This window comes from Nylanderia fulva, unplaced genomic scaffold (genome assembly GCF_048542155.1).
Source record: "Nylanderia fulva isolate GAGA-0341 unplaced genomic scaffold, ASM4854215v1 Scaffold783, whole genome shotgun sequence".
Lineage (NCBI taxonomy): Eukaryota > Metazoa > Arthropoda > Insecta > Hymenoptera > Formicidae > Nylanderia > Nylanderia fulva.
This window is the reverse complement of record NW_028190898.1, coordinates 6,697-19,991: the sequence shown is the minus strand read 5'-3', so window position 1 is coordinate 19,991 and position 13,295 is coordinate 6,697. Positions and strand designations below refer to the sequence as shown.

The 13,295-nt window shown below is 34.1% G+C and overlaps 1 pseudogene; it reads left to right on the top strand.

Moving 5' to 3' along the window:
* The first annotated feature begins 6,067 nt into the window (after window positions 1-6,067).
* LOC146720081 (uncharacterized) lies at window positions 6,068-6,998 on the top strand (annotated as a pseudogene).
* The last annotated feature ends 6,297 nt before the right edge of the window (window positions 6,999-13,295 follow it).

Below are 13,295 nucleotides of genomic sequence, written 5' to 3'. Positions count from 1 at the left end.
GTGCTGTGTATAAGGGTTTTTGAATCACGGGAGAACCACGGAAGGTGGCCCCGAAAAACTCTACTTTACCAGAGCAACCGTGTGTCATTAAAAATCTAGTCCCCCCCTTTTCCCCGAATCCGGGGCCCCGACGACCGATCCGTGGCGTCGGAAAGGGTTCTTTACAAATTTAATTTTTCTTTATTTTGTAAAAAAATCTTGGGGGAATTTTAAAATGAAAAAAAATTTTTGTTTAAAATTTTTTTTTTTTAATTTTAATTTTTTTTTTTTAAAATTAAAATTTAACATTTTTAAAAATTTTGCGTTTTTTGATAAAAATCCCCCTTTAGGGAATTTTTTCTTAATTTCAAAATTAAGATATATGTAATTATTTTTTTTAATTTGTGTTAAAAATTTTTGGGAAAAACTTTTGCTAAAAAAATTAAAAATTAAAGTAAATATTTTTTAAATATTTAAATTTTTAAGAAATTAAAATTCGCCCCGAAAATTTAATTTCAAAAAAAACTATACAATAGTTTTTTTCTTAAAAAAAAAATTTTTAAATAAATTAAAATTTTAAAAAACAAAAAATTAATTAAACCTTAATTGTAAAAATAATGAAACATTTTTTAAAAAAAGTTTAAAAACTAAAAGGTCAGGTTAATTTTTTATTTTTTTTTTTTTTTAAAAATCAAAATTTTCCTTCCAAATACCAAAAATACAAAAAAAATTTGTACTGCCGTGGCGGTTATGAGCTAACCCCCCTTTTTTTTGGGAACATTAATATTTTGCTTGACCCTACTAGATAGGGGGCTGAAAAGTGGAAAAACCCGGGGCTTTCTTCATCCAGACCTTTGGGGCTTTTTTAACTTGTTATTACCCTGATAAAATTTTTAAAGGGCAAAGGCCAAAAAATGGACATTTTTTGATTAAAAGGTCAAGGAAAAAAGGGTTATTTTCTCGGGTTTAATGTGACGGGATAGTTCTGGTAGTTTTTTGGGTGTGGTGGTTTGGTGCGTCGTGCGTGCGTGCGGGTGGGAAGGGGGTGAATTGTGGGGAAGGGGGGATGTGGGGGGGGGTGGTGGGTAAATATGAAATTCCCTTTTTTTAAAATTGAAATTTGATTTTAAATCTTTAAAGAAAGTATTTTAAATATTTTTTAAAAAGGAAAACTTCGTAATGTGGCAAAAACTGAGGAAAAATTTACATGAAAATTTTGAGTAAAGATGTTTTTTTAATTTTTTTGGGGTTTTTAAAAAAAAAACATTTTTGAGAACTTTTACTTTTTTGTAAAATAGGAACCTTTTTTAAAGAGGGTTTTACGTTTGTGAGAAAAAGGATCTGTTAAAAGTTTTTGTCCAAAAGCTTCGGGAAATTTTTGATAATTTTTTTAAAATTTTTTTCCCCCAAATTTTCCCAAAAGAAAGCAATAATTTTGGGGATTCTACGTCAGAAAAATTTTTAAAAAAAACGTTTTTTTTCCCAACAAATTGGATTCAATGCTTTACAAGAAAAAAATTTTATCAAAAGAAGGAGGGGTTTTTTCTAAGGAATTAAAATAACCGAGCCCAAAATTTTCCCTCAAAAAAAGCTACTTTGAGGTACTTAAAGCATATACCAAAAAATAAATTTTCGACACCCCCGGCAATCTATTTTTTTTAAAAGGAAATGACATCTATTTTTAAACCCCGTTTTGATAGTCGCACCTGGGGGGTAAATCCTCGAAATTAAAGGGCCGTATTTTCTGATGCCGGAATAATGACCGGAAAAAATTTTGCAAAATAAATTTTTAAAAGGCTGAAAAAATGATTTAAAGGGGTTTTGGGGGAAAAATGTTTTATTTTAGGGGCAAGGTCCCGGGGTTTCCCCCTGATACAAAAACCCCTTTTAAAGGTATTTTTTGGCATAGGGCCCGGGGCCCTTTTAAAGGAAAAAAAAACGTAACTCTCCAAAAGGGGATCGAATGATTCGCGCCCTCGTTATAAAAAAAAAGGGAAAAGAAAAAAATAGAAAAGGATTTTAAATCTTTTTCAAAAATTTTTTTTTAGAAAAATGTACAAATTAAAAAAATTTTCCCAAAATCTGGGGGTTTTTATCGGATGCGGGAGTTTTTTAAAAAAAATTCCCCTCCCCCTTTTTTTTGGGAAAGGGTTTAAGGGTGAGGGGGGTCAACAATTTTTTAAAGGCAAAGGAAAAACCAAAAATTCACCCCAAACACTGTTGAGTTTTAAAACTCAAAACCCCAAAAATCCAAGGGGGGGGGTTTTTTTAATGCTGAAAAATTTTTCGTTTTCCCAAATTTTTCCGGGAAATTTTTTAAAAAAAAACCTTACAGTTGGGGAAATTTTAAAAAATTACTTAATTTAAAACCCAAAAATTTTTAAAAAAGACGGGGGAAATTTCTGATAACCCCCCCAAACCATGGGAAATTCAAATTTTTTATTTTTTCCCAAAATTTTTTTTCTTTCAAAATTTTCCCCAAATAAAAAGGTTTGGGTTCTATTGGCGGGAAGGGGGTTTAGTTATGTTTTTTTTTTCCCCCTTTTTAAAAATTTAGAAAAAAATCATCTTTTTAAAAATCCAGTCTTTTTTAAAGAAAATTAATAAAAATTTCCCCAAAAAACGGTATATAAATGTTTTTAGTATTCAAGAAATTTTTTCATTAACGTATATGTTATTTTTTAATTTCCCCCTCATGAGTAACTTTTTTTTAAAATTAAAAATTTACTTTTATTTATTTTTGTCATTATTTTTCCCAAAATGCCTAATTTTTCAATACTAAAATTTTATTTGATTTTAAATTAAATATAAACAAAAATTTAGTTAATTAAAAATGTTCTCTATGAGTGAAAAAATTCAATAAGGGTTTTTAAGTAAGTACCTTTTTTACCTGTTAAAATTCCGTATTTTTATGAAAATTAAAATTTAAAATCGGTTTTTTTGGGGGGTATATTGAAGTTTCATAAGACCAAATTAGGGTTTATCTTCGTTTTTTTTTTTTTCTAATTAAAAAATGATTTCGAACTTTTTTCTTTTTTTTAGTTGATTTTATGTAATTTTAAAAAAAATGTTTTTTAAAATTTTTTTGTCTTTTTTAAAAATTTTGTCAGAACTTTGGGGGGATGTCTCAATGTTTTTTTAATTTTTTAAAATATTTAAAAAAATTTTAAATTTACAAAAAATTTTTTGCCCTTCTTTTCCTTTTTTTTTAAATATATATTTTAAAAATTTTTTAAAATTTTCATTTTCCAAATTTTTTATTTCTACCTTTTCTTTATTTTATCAGTAGTTTTAAAAAAATTTTTCATTGCTTCCCCCAATTTTGCAATCAGCCTTAACCAATTCCAACATGACCCATTTTCACGTCTCTTACTTGACATTTCCTATGGAAGTTTAAACCCTTTCGCCCCCACTCTAGCGATAAAATGAAAAAAAAAATAAAAAAAGGGGTGTGAACCTTTTAATAAAAGTTTTGCAAATATTAACCAAGGGAAAAACCCTATAAAAAAGGGTTTTTTAAATTAAAAATATTAATTTTTTAGGGAAAATAGTTAATATTTTAATCGTCGGAAAAAATTTTTTTTTTTATACAGAGAACGATTTCAGAAACGTACAGAAGCTAACAAGCGAACAATAGAAATCACAGCGTGTGGCTACTGTTTGAACTTTCTGTTGTCGCGCGAACCGCCCCCGATTTGCGATAAGCGATCTCGTGCCGTACGCATCTACGACGTTGAATGCTGACACCTGCACGTCGTAAAAACTCGATGACCAATGAATCGCGAATACCCCGTAGACTTTTACGACTATTTGAGCTTATATTTTCTCATTTTATGACCATATTTGGTCAAAAGTCGAGCGCACTCATCGACTTCTCAGAACTGTCAAAACAACCCCCTTCGCTTGTGAGATCAATTTATTATAATATCTTCCTGGAAAGCGTTTCGTGGGAATCCTCCTACCCAAAAATTGGCTTTCCAGAAGATATTATAATAAATAATACACGACACCAAGATTTTTTTGTCTTCAAGGGATATATAAACCCTAGAAAATCTAGCCCAACGACGGCATTTTATCATAAAAGTTCGCTACGGTACTTTTCATCTAAAATTGTCACTGATGTCGAAGAGCGTGACTACAATTTCATCCTAAAAAGTCGCTACAGCACATCACATAGAAAATCATAACGAGATTAGTCTTAACGTGAATCTCGGAATATATGATTTTGTCAACGACACTTAGTTGCCGTAATTTGGCGTTTTGTTTAAGTCACGGGTTAATCATCGATCTCGTTGACTTTTTAATTTTATAATCGCGCTCAATTTGTAACCGGGTTAAAAAGACGAATAAAGAACTTTCGCGCATCGTACAACCTAGTGTTTGATTTTGCCATAAGCACTCCACGACCGAGGTCCTTGCGAGGGAGCGAAGCCGGCTAAGTACATCACAGGTCAACGAGGATTCGTCGTCTAAAGGTGAATCTGTTAATCTTACAGATCACCTAACACTCCCGCGTTGCATAAAAATTCGAACAAGGTTTGAAGATTGTGCCCATTTCTTTCAATTATTATCCAATCATCTTTCAATTATTATCTTTAATAATGAATTAATCAAACTTTGTTAACCTGAATACGTCACCAACAACGTCTTATTATTAACTCTATCCTATCAATAAGAAATACATCAATATCAGATGATAGATCTTAATGTAAAGTCAGAACTCCTGTTATTATTTGAAATTCTCTTCACCTGCATCTTCATATTTTCATCGCCCCGAGCACCGAAAAGTGCCCCGATAGCAAATTCTCCTATCAACACCCTGATTATTTCCTATTAAAAGTCCCCTACTCTTTAACCTTCCTTTTGGTTTTGAAATTAAGAGCATGTAAAGGACACGATTTATATTGAGTAATTTCTCTCATACATCCTCTATTAATATCTTCCTAGTAATATCTCCTTATTAAATAGATATTTCACTACTATGACGTATTTCACTACTATGACGTATTATAAATGAAAACCCGAGAACAAAAATCGCACGTCGGAGGAAACGTAATCATAAAGCAGGTAAGAAAACTCATGCTAGCGTGTCGCGTCGACCTTGCTCTGGCTCAGACGACAGTCATTGAATAATAAACTTCGCATTAAATTGTGCATCAGATAGTTGTCTTTTCTCCGGAGACTATAGAAAAGTTAAAAAACTTCATCTACTCAACCAGATTTTAACAATAAAACTCGTCGCAGACAAGAAAACTTCTCCTGATACGAAAATTGAATCCCCCCCTGGACACGAAGATTGAACCCTCGATCGACGAACCACCTAATTCTTTTGATTTCAGAACTGATTTTTTCGAGTTATTACTAATCGCAGACAACTCCTCCTGATACGAAAATCGAATCCTCGATCAACGAATCTTCTAGTTTATTTGAATCCTCGATCAACAAACCTACTATTCATTTGAATCCTCTATCAACGAACCTTCTAATTCATTTAATTTAGGACTTGATTTCATCGAGCAATTACTAATTGCAGAATTAACTAAGGAATTTGTATCCTATGGTTGGGATCTCAGAATTCCCTTGTTCCTCTCTTAACTTTCCCTGTAAAGAAATAGGGCGAGAAAAATATTGGTCCGAAAGTCGGCTGAATCGGGAATTCCCGACGTGATCTGATTGCGCGACTGACATGATTGCACAATTACGAGTATTAATTAACGTGCATCTTTGCATTTTTCGCGAGTGATCAGCGTTTCTGAGTGTTGGCGAGTCACGTGGTTCCCACGTTGCCGTCACGTGATCGCATACCTGCGCGACCGCTGAGTGAGCTGACAGTCACGTGATACGATCGTGTTGTGCCGCGGAAAGAAAGCATTTTTCATGAGAGGACATCGATATAACAGACATCCGTTGTAATTTGAATAGAATTACAGTTTTTTTGTGCGTGCCGCAGAACTTTTCGCGAACATTTTGTGACACAAGTTTATACCGGGTTATCTGAGTGTCACGAACAGACAATTTTATATACGATGTCACTCCCAACGTACGCCGCCGCGTGAGACCGCGTCCGTGAATAACAAGTCAGTAACGGATGCGCCAAGTGCAAGTACAACACGTGTGCCTTTTTTTTCAAGACACCGAGGAAGCTAACGTTAATGTGACAAAGCTGATTAAGCTGCCGCCTTTCTGGCGTAGAACCCGATGTTATGGTTTGCCCAGGTCGAGGCTGGATTTGCATTGTCACAAATAACGAGTGATGAGTCAAAATTCCGGTACGTTATCCTCCACCTTGATCTTAACTTTTTGCCATTTATTGCAGACATTGTCGCATCACCGCCTGCACGAAATAAATACGATGCAGTGAAGGCCCGAATTATTTCGTCTTTTGATGAATCTAGTGAGTCGAAACTCCCACGATTGCTGCAGGGATTAGACCTTGGTGAAGAGAGGCCGTCTTATTGTCTACAACGTCTTCGAAATTTAGCGCAGGACAATGTTCCCATTCAGTTTTACGCACTCTATTTTTAGAGCGATTGCCTGATCCTGTCCGAGGAATCCCTCGCCGCCAACGATACGGCTGATTTAGTCCAGCTCGCACTTCAAGCTGATGAAATCATGGATTACACAAGAGGTGCCCCGCGAATCAACGCCGTGAATTCTTTGTCAAAACCGGATCATTCAACTGAAAATTGCCGAATTGCATCGCCTATTGAGGAGTTGACACGTCAAGTCCGAGAAAAAACATATCCTGATCGCCGGACAAGACGCCGTTCATGCTCGCGTCCACGTTTTGCAGCCGGAGCACACCTTGACAACAAAAGACAGCCGTATGCTACTACCATTCAAAATTTGGAAACAATGCGAAGAAATGTCGACAACCATGTGCCTGGCCTGGCACACCAACCGCCGTCGGGAAACTGAATCAGCCAAACCGCATCGAGGCAAGCGGAGAGACTAACCAAGCTGAACGATGCCTCATCATTACAGACGCCACATCCGGAATGCGTTATTTGTGGATTTGAGGGCCGATGTCTCCGTGTTGCCACGCAAAGCAGCCAGAGAGAACTCGATATCAAAAACATATCAACTTTTTGCGGCAAACGGATCAACTATCGCTACATACGGCGAAAAGCTAATTGCAGTCGATCTTGGCAGACGCCGTAAATATGAGTGGATCTTCATCGTTGCGAACGTGACGCAGGCAATTTTAGGTGCCGATTTCTTCACACAATCATAATCTGATGACGACCTTCGGTGACGACAACTTGTGGACGGAGGGACGAGGATGGGTTTCGTCGGACAGCTAGTTCGAGTCCCGTCTTCCGCTGTATCCACGATTTAAAGTTTTTTTTTTCCCCCAAATTAAACCTGTGTAAAATTTTATGTTACGAATTCTTTTCGTTTAAATTATAAACGCCCCCGTAATCGCTCACCCTTGCATGGCGTAAGTAATTACCGCGAACAATAAAATTTAAAAATGTTTTTGTAAAATTTCTTTTTTATGTTTTCATGTATTTATAAACTGGTTTTTGGTATATTTAGATTTTTTTAAAAAGTTTTTGCATTTATTTTTCCTATTTACCTTACTTGTATTCGAAAAAAAAAAGTTTCAAACAAAAATACTTTTTGCCCCAAGCTTTTTCTCAGCAAATTTTTGCAACTTGTACCTTTTGTTAAAGTTTGTCTAAACAAAGTGTCTGGTTTTCAAATTTGTCTGGCTTTCTTCGTTAACCCTTTTTAAAACCACAAAATTTTTAAATAAGTTTTGGGGGGGGGATTTTTTTTTTTTTTTTTTTTTTTTTTTTTTTTTTTTTTTTTTTTTTTTTTTTTTTTTTTTTTTTTTTTTTTTTTTTTTTTTTTTTTTTTTATGACTCTTATTAAAATTTGTTAAATAAAATAAGGTTGTTAAAAAAAGGAATTATAAAAGGAAAATACCTATGTCATTTTCCAGATTTCGATCTTTTACATAACTTTTTTTGTTTTAAATAAATTTTTTTGGTACTCTTGGTCCAAATTTACCATGCCAAACAAAAAAAAGGGGAAACAAAGCCCCCCCCCAATTTATTGGTTGTTCGTATATGAAGGGGTTTTTTGATGATAGGTTTCCCACGACCGTTCTCTTTCTTTTCCCCCTGGTTAGACAATGATCTTCCCAGATGAAGTTCCAATTGGAAACCACTTTGATCTGAATTGTAAATATTTTCAGATCCAAACTGTTCAATAAGGGGTTTTTACTGTTTCCAGAAATCATCAGCTGATTTTTGCAAATCAGCAGAATCTTCTAATGTTCTTCTAGTGACAAACTTCGTAAACTTTTCTTGAAACAATTCGGTGAGACTTTTTAAATCTTGCTATCCAACTGTGGATGCTTAAATATAGGATTTAAAATTTTCCCTTATTTCTTCTTGAGCTTGTAAAGCCCATCTTTTAAATATATATGAACCATGAACCCGTTCGACAGCTGCAGAAAATTTTTATCTGTGTAAATTTGGAATGAAAGATAATTTTTTTTTACGATTTCCACCTGTTGTTTTTGTTCTTCCACGCCTAACTGACTTTCAGATAAACTCTTCTAAATTTATTTGTACTACTTTAGAGGACGTTTCCTTTTTTTCTGTCATTACTTTTTTTCATCAGGTCCCAAATCCCAATACTCCAGCTCTCTTTTAAAACTATCAAAATTTGTATCATCTTTGAACATGAGGATGAGAATTTTAAAATATTTCATCCCCATGCTTCTTCGTAAATCTTCAATATTTCAAACTATGTAATTTATAAGGGTTTCTTCATAATCGAGATATATTTTTTCCCGTACTTCCACCCCAAATTTATGAAAAAACGCTATCCAGTAATTTTTTTTATGTTTCCTTTTAATTTCCCCTTCTGCTTCGTTCGGCGTTTCTGTTAAATATATTGTTTTTGCCAAAAAAACCCACGGATTTAGCGTATATACGGGAGCGTTTATAATTAATTTTCGAAAATGATATTTCGTAACATAACTTTATTACACATGGTTGAATTTGGAAAAAAATAAGCTTTAAATTAGGTAAAACAAAATTTTTAATTTTGAAAAAAAAAATTAGGTGGTGAGGGTTTTTTAAAAAAAAAAAAAAAAAAAAATTTTGTTCATATACTTTAAAGTACTCTTCAAGCCATTAAAATTTGTTGTACGTTTTTTCTTTATATCTCTATAGTTTAGCAGATATTTGATCCTAAAGAAAAATACCGTTATTCTTTAAAGGGGTGTTTCACCCCTTAAAACTCAAATTGCGCACGTATAAAAAAATACGTGTCTTTTAGATTTGGGGTATTTAACAACATATTTCAAGGAGAATCAAATCGGTTCCGGACAGTTGTGACATGTCCCTTGTTAGCATGAACAAAAGATATTGCCACATGGACGAGAGAATGTCTTTCTGCCAGCGCAGTAAAATTCGTCGCCACGTAAGAAAACATTCCAAAACACATAGCGATGCCTAACGCACGTTTTCACCACGTACATTTGGATGTCATCGGACCACTGCCGTTTTCGAGAGGACAACGCTACTGTCTGACGATGATCGACCGATTTACGAGGTGGCCAGAAGCGACATTAATTGCTGACATCACAGCGGAAACTGTCAGCACGACTTTCTACTCCACCTGGGTGTCATGTTTGGCGCAACAGTCACGATCATCAGGGACCGGGGCACGCAGTTTGAATCTGTTTTGTTTCAGGCACTAGCAAATCTCATTGGCAGCAAGCGGACACGAACCACAGCCTACCATCCGGCTTCGAATGGCATGATTGAGAGATAGCATCGCTCTTTAAAAGCGGCCATCACGTGCCATGGTCAGCGAGAATGGGTCGACATGCTATCTACAGTCTTATACAATAAAACAGGCTAATATGAGCCAGCCAACGCAGAAATTAAAGCGTGGTAACAAAAATAAAAAATTAACATAACCCTTTTGATTTACGATTTTAATCCAAACGTTTGATCCTTTCTTTGGATCATCTTTAGTGAACTGTTACAGAAATAAACACAAAAATATATAACCTAATCCAAAGTGACACAAAATAAAATTTTTTTAAAATCTTTAAAAATACATACAATCATATGACAATTAAAGTTGTGCTACCATTCTCAAATCTCGGCGCAAGTCGACAAGCAAGCCTCCTATCGGTTACAGTTTTTGGGGAGATAAAATAGAGACATGATTTTGTCAATGTTTTAAACTGTCAATCAATAAAAAAGAAAAAATATATAAAAAAATTGATATTGGCATGGATCTCTAATTAAAATAAAAAAATATATGTATGATATGGAGACTCACCACCGATCAAACCGCGCAAAAAACCCCGAAAAAAAACACACAACTGTTATATTGAGCGATCGAAATCAAACTAACACATCAACATATATAAACCGCCCTGAGGGAAACGCATGTAAACATCGACACATTAGAAGTATAACATCAATAAAGACATGTATTATCTGGTTGTCATATTTTCTAAAATTGACAAAAGGCAGAATTAAAACCTTCGGTGTCCTCTTGTCTGTTCAAATATTCTTTTGTCTTTTAATAAATAGCATCTCCGAAACTAATCTTTTCGTAAAAAGGGTTCCTCATCCAAGATATCCACGCTATCAAAATCAAACTCATGGTCTTGTAAGCGATGTTTGGTAATTACTGATGCTTGCGTTGTGTTTCTAGTAATTTGATTATTATGTTCTTTGATTCTAGTAGACAAAAATCTTTTTGTTTGTCCAACGTAAGACGCATTGCAATTTAAACACGAAATTTTATAAACTACATTGTTATGAGATAATTGCGGTTTTTGTATCTTTATGTACTCTAATAATATTTTTTAATTTGTTTACTCCAGTAAAAGATAATTTCAAATTAGTTTTACGAGTTAAACATTTTGAATCTATCCAAAAATTTGTGAATATAAGGCACTTTAAAAACAAAATTTTATTTTCCGACGTCTGATCATGATCATTATTTGCTAAATTCTCGTATAACTTTATTTGTGTCCTTTTTAAAATAAAAATTTTTTAATCTCTCGTGTATTTTTTTAAAAATAAAATGCAACGGATAACCATTTTTAATAAGAAAAATTTAAATTAATAACTGGCGTTTGGAACTCGAAGTTCATTGCCGCAAATACCAAATTTTGCCAATGTTCCCGTCCCTGAGCAAGACCCTTTCCATTCGCGCCCCTCGTACCCCATTTCGTTAAGATCCGTTCTAATATTATCTTCCCCCTACGTCTTGGTCTACCCAATGGTCTTTTCCCATTAGGTTTACCAATTAGTTTTATATGCGGTTCGATCCTCACTCAAAACGCACCAGTGGCCTGCCCATCTTTAATCGGCGTGATTTTGGACGTTAATTATATCTGCACTATTGTATAATCGATGTAATTCTACGTTATGCAGTTTTCTCCATTCGCCTCGGTCTCCTCATCGCGCTTCGCACCCATGATTTTTCGAAGTATTTTATTTTCAAATACTCTAAATTTTTCTCGTCTTTTAACGTAAGTGCCCATGTTTCGCTGCCATAAAGGACTACCGGTTAAAATAATGTTCTGTAAATTCTAATTTTTAAAACGCTTAGACAACACTCGCTATCCGAGTAATTTTATTAACCGAATAGAAGCAAGCATTCCCCCAAATTAATTTTTTCTTAAGCTCTCTCTTATTTCATTAGTTTGTTTAAAATCGAACCCAAATACTTAAAATTGTGACCCGCCCAAACATTTTATCTCGAATGACCAATTTTTCCGAAATTTATAATACTCTGGATTCTATCATGACCATATATTTAGTTTTTTTAAAACGCTTACTTGCAACCCAAGTTCTTTAGTTTTATCTAATAAAGTTTTAGTGTTATCAAATAATGTTACTTTATTATCCCCAAGCAAAGCAAATGTCTGCATATGTTAATAGCTGTATTCTAAACCTTTTAACCGCAGACCATTTTCACTTTTCTGCATTTCTTTAATAGCATATTTTAATCTAAATTAAACAAAAGAGGTGACAATGCATCCCCCTGCTTTAATCCGCTATGAATGTTAAAAGTTTCCGATATTTGATTACCTATTTTTCCCTCTCCCTCTAGAATTTTTTAAACAGATTTGAACCATGCAAAACCAATTTTTTAGGAACCCCCAGCCGAATTAAAATTTCAAACATTTTCTCCCGTTTAATCGAATCATACGCTTTTTTGAAATAAATAAAAGTTGATGGTCCCGGTTGACCAAATTTCCCCCATTTTTTCTCCAAGATTTGCCGAATAGTAAAGATTTGATCTGTAGTCGATCTATTTCTTCTAAAACCGCATGAGATCCCCACTTATTTCCTCTACATATGGTCCCAAGCTCGTCAATAAAATATTCAAACAAAATTTAAACAAGTAGGTAACAGTGAGATGCCCCGATAATTATTACAACTCATTTTGTCCCCTTTTTGAAAAATCGGAAAATAATTGAATCTTTTCCCTTGTTCCGGCATGCTTCTTTATTCCAAATTAAGATAATTAATTTCTGAATTTTCTCTATTTAAACCCACTTCCTTCCCCATTTCATTAAATTCCGCCGGAATCGGTCAATGCCGGTGCTTTATGATTTTTTAATTTTTTTAATCGCGCTTTTTTCTTATGAAATTGTCGGTTTGTTAAACAAAGATTCCGTCGTGTGAAACTCAAAATTCTTTATTTCCCGGTCGCTTTCAAATTCAACAGTCAAAAACTGATCAAAATAATTTTTCAAGTATTTATACTCCCCTTGAATTCGTAATTAAATTATCGTTCTCATCTTTTACCATTTTCGTCCTAGCTTGGAATCCCTTTCTAAAATTATTATTCTCATGTACATACCGCGGACGTTACTGCTTTGACAATTTTCATCTATTTCTTCAATTTTACGTTTTAAGTATTGACGCTTTTTATTTTTTAAAAATATTATGAGCCGCTTGCCTAATATAAGAAACTGATTCCGAGTTTCAGCCGTATTTTGAGTCAACCCCGCGATACGCGCTTTTGTTTCGTACTTTAACAGTTTTACGCATTCTTCGTCAAACCACATTGTTTTTGTGTCTTTTACAAAAACCAACCGTGGCTTCCGCCGATTTTACTATCGCGTCGCGTACGTTTTCCCATTGTTTGTCAACCGCATTATCCTTCGATTCATTAATTTCCTTTAAGGCCGCGAATTTATTCGTTACTTCGACCGCGTATTTTGTCCCGTTTTCTCCCTCGGGAAGACTTTGCACATTTTGACGTTTGAAACCAATTAATTGCCCCTTAGTTTTTTTTAACGAAAGACGTCTCTG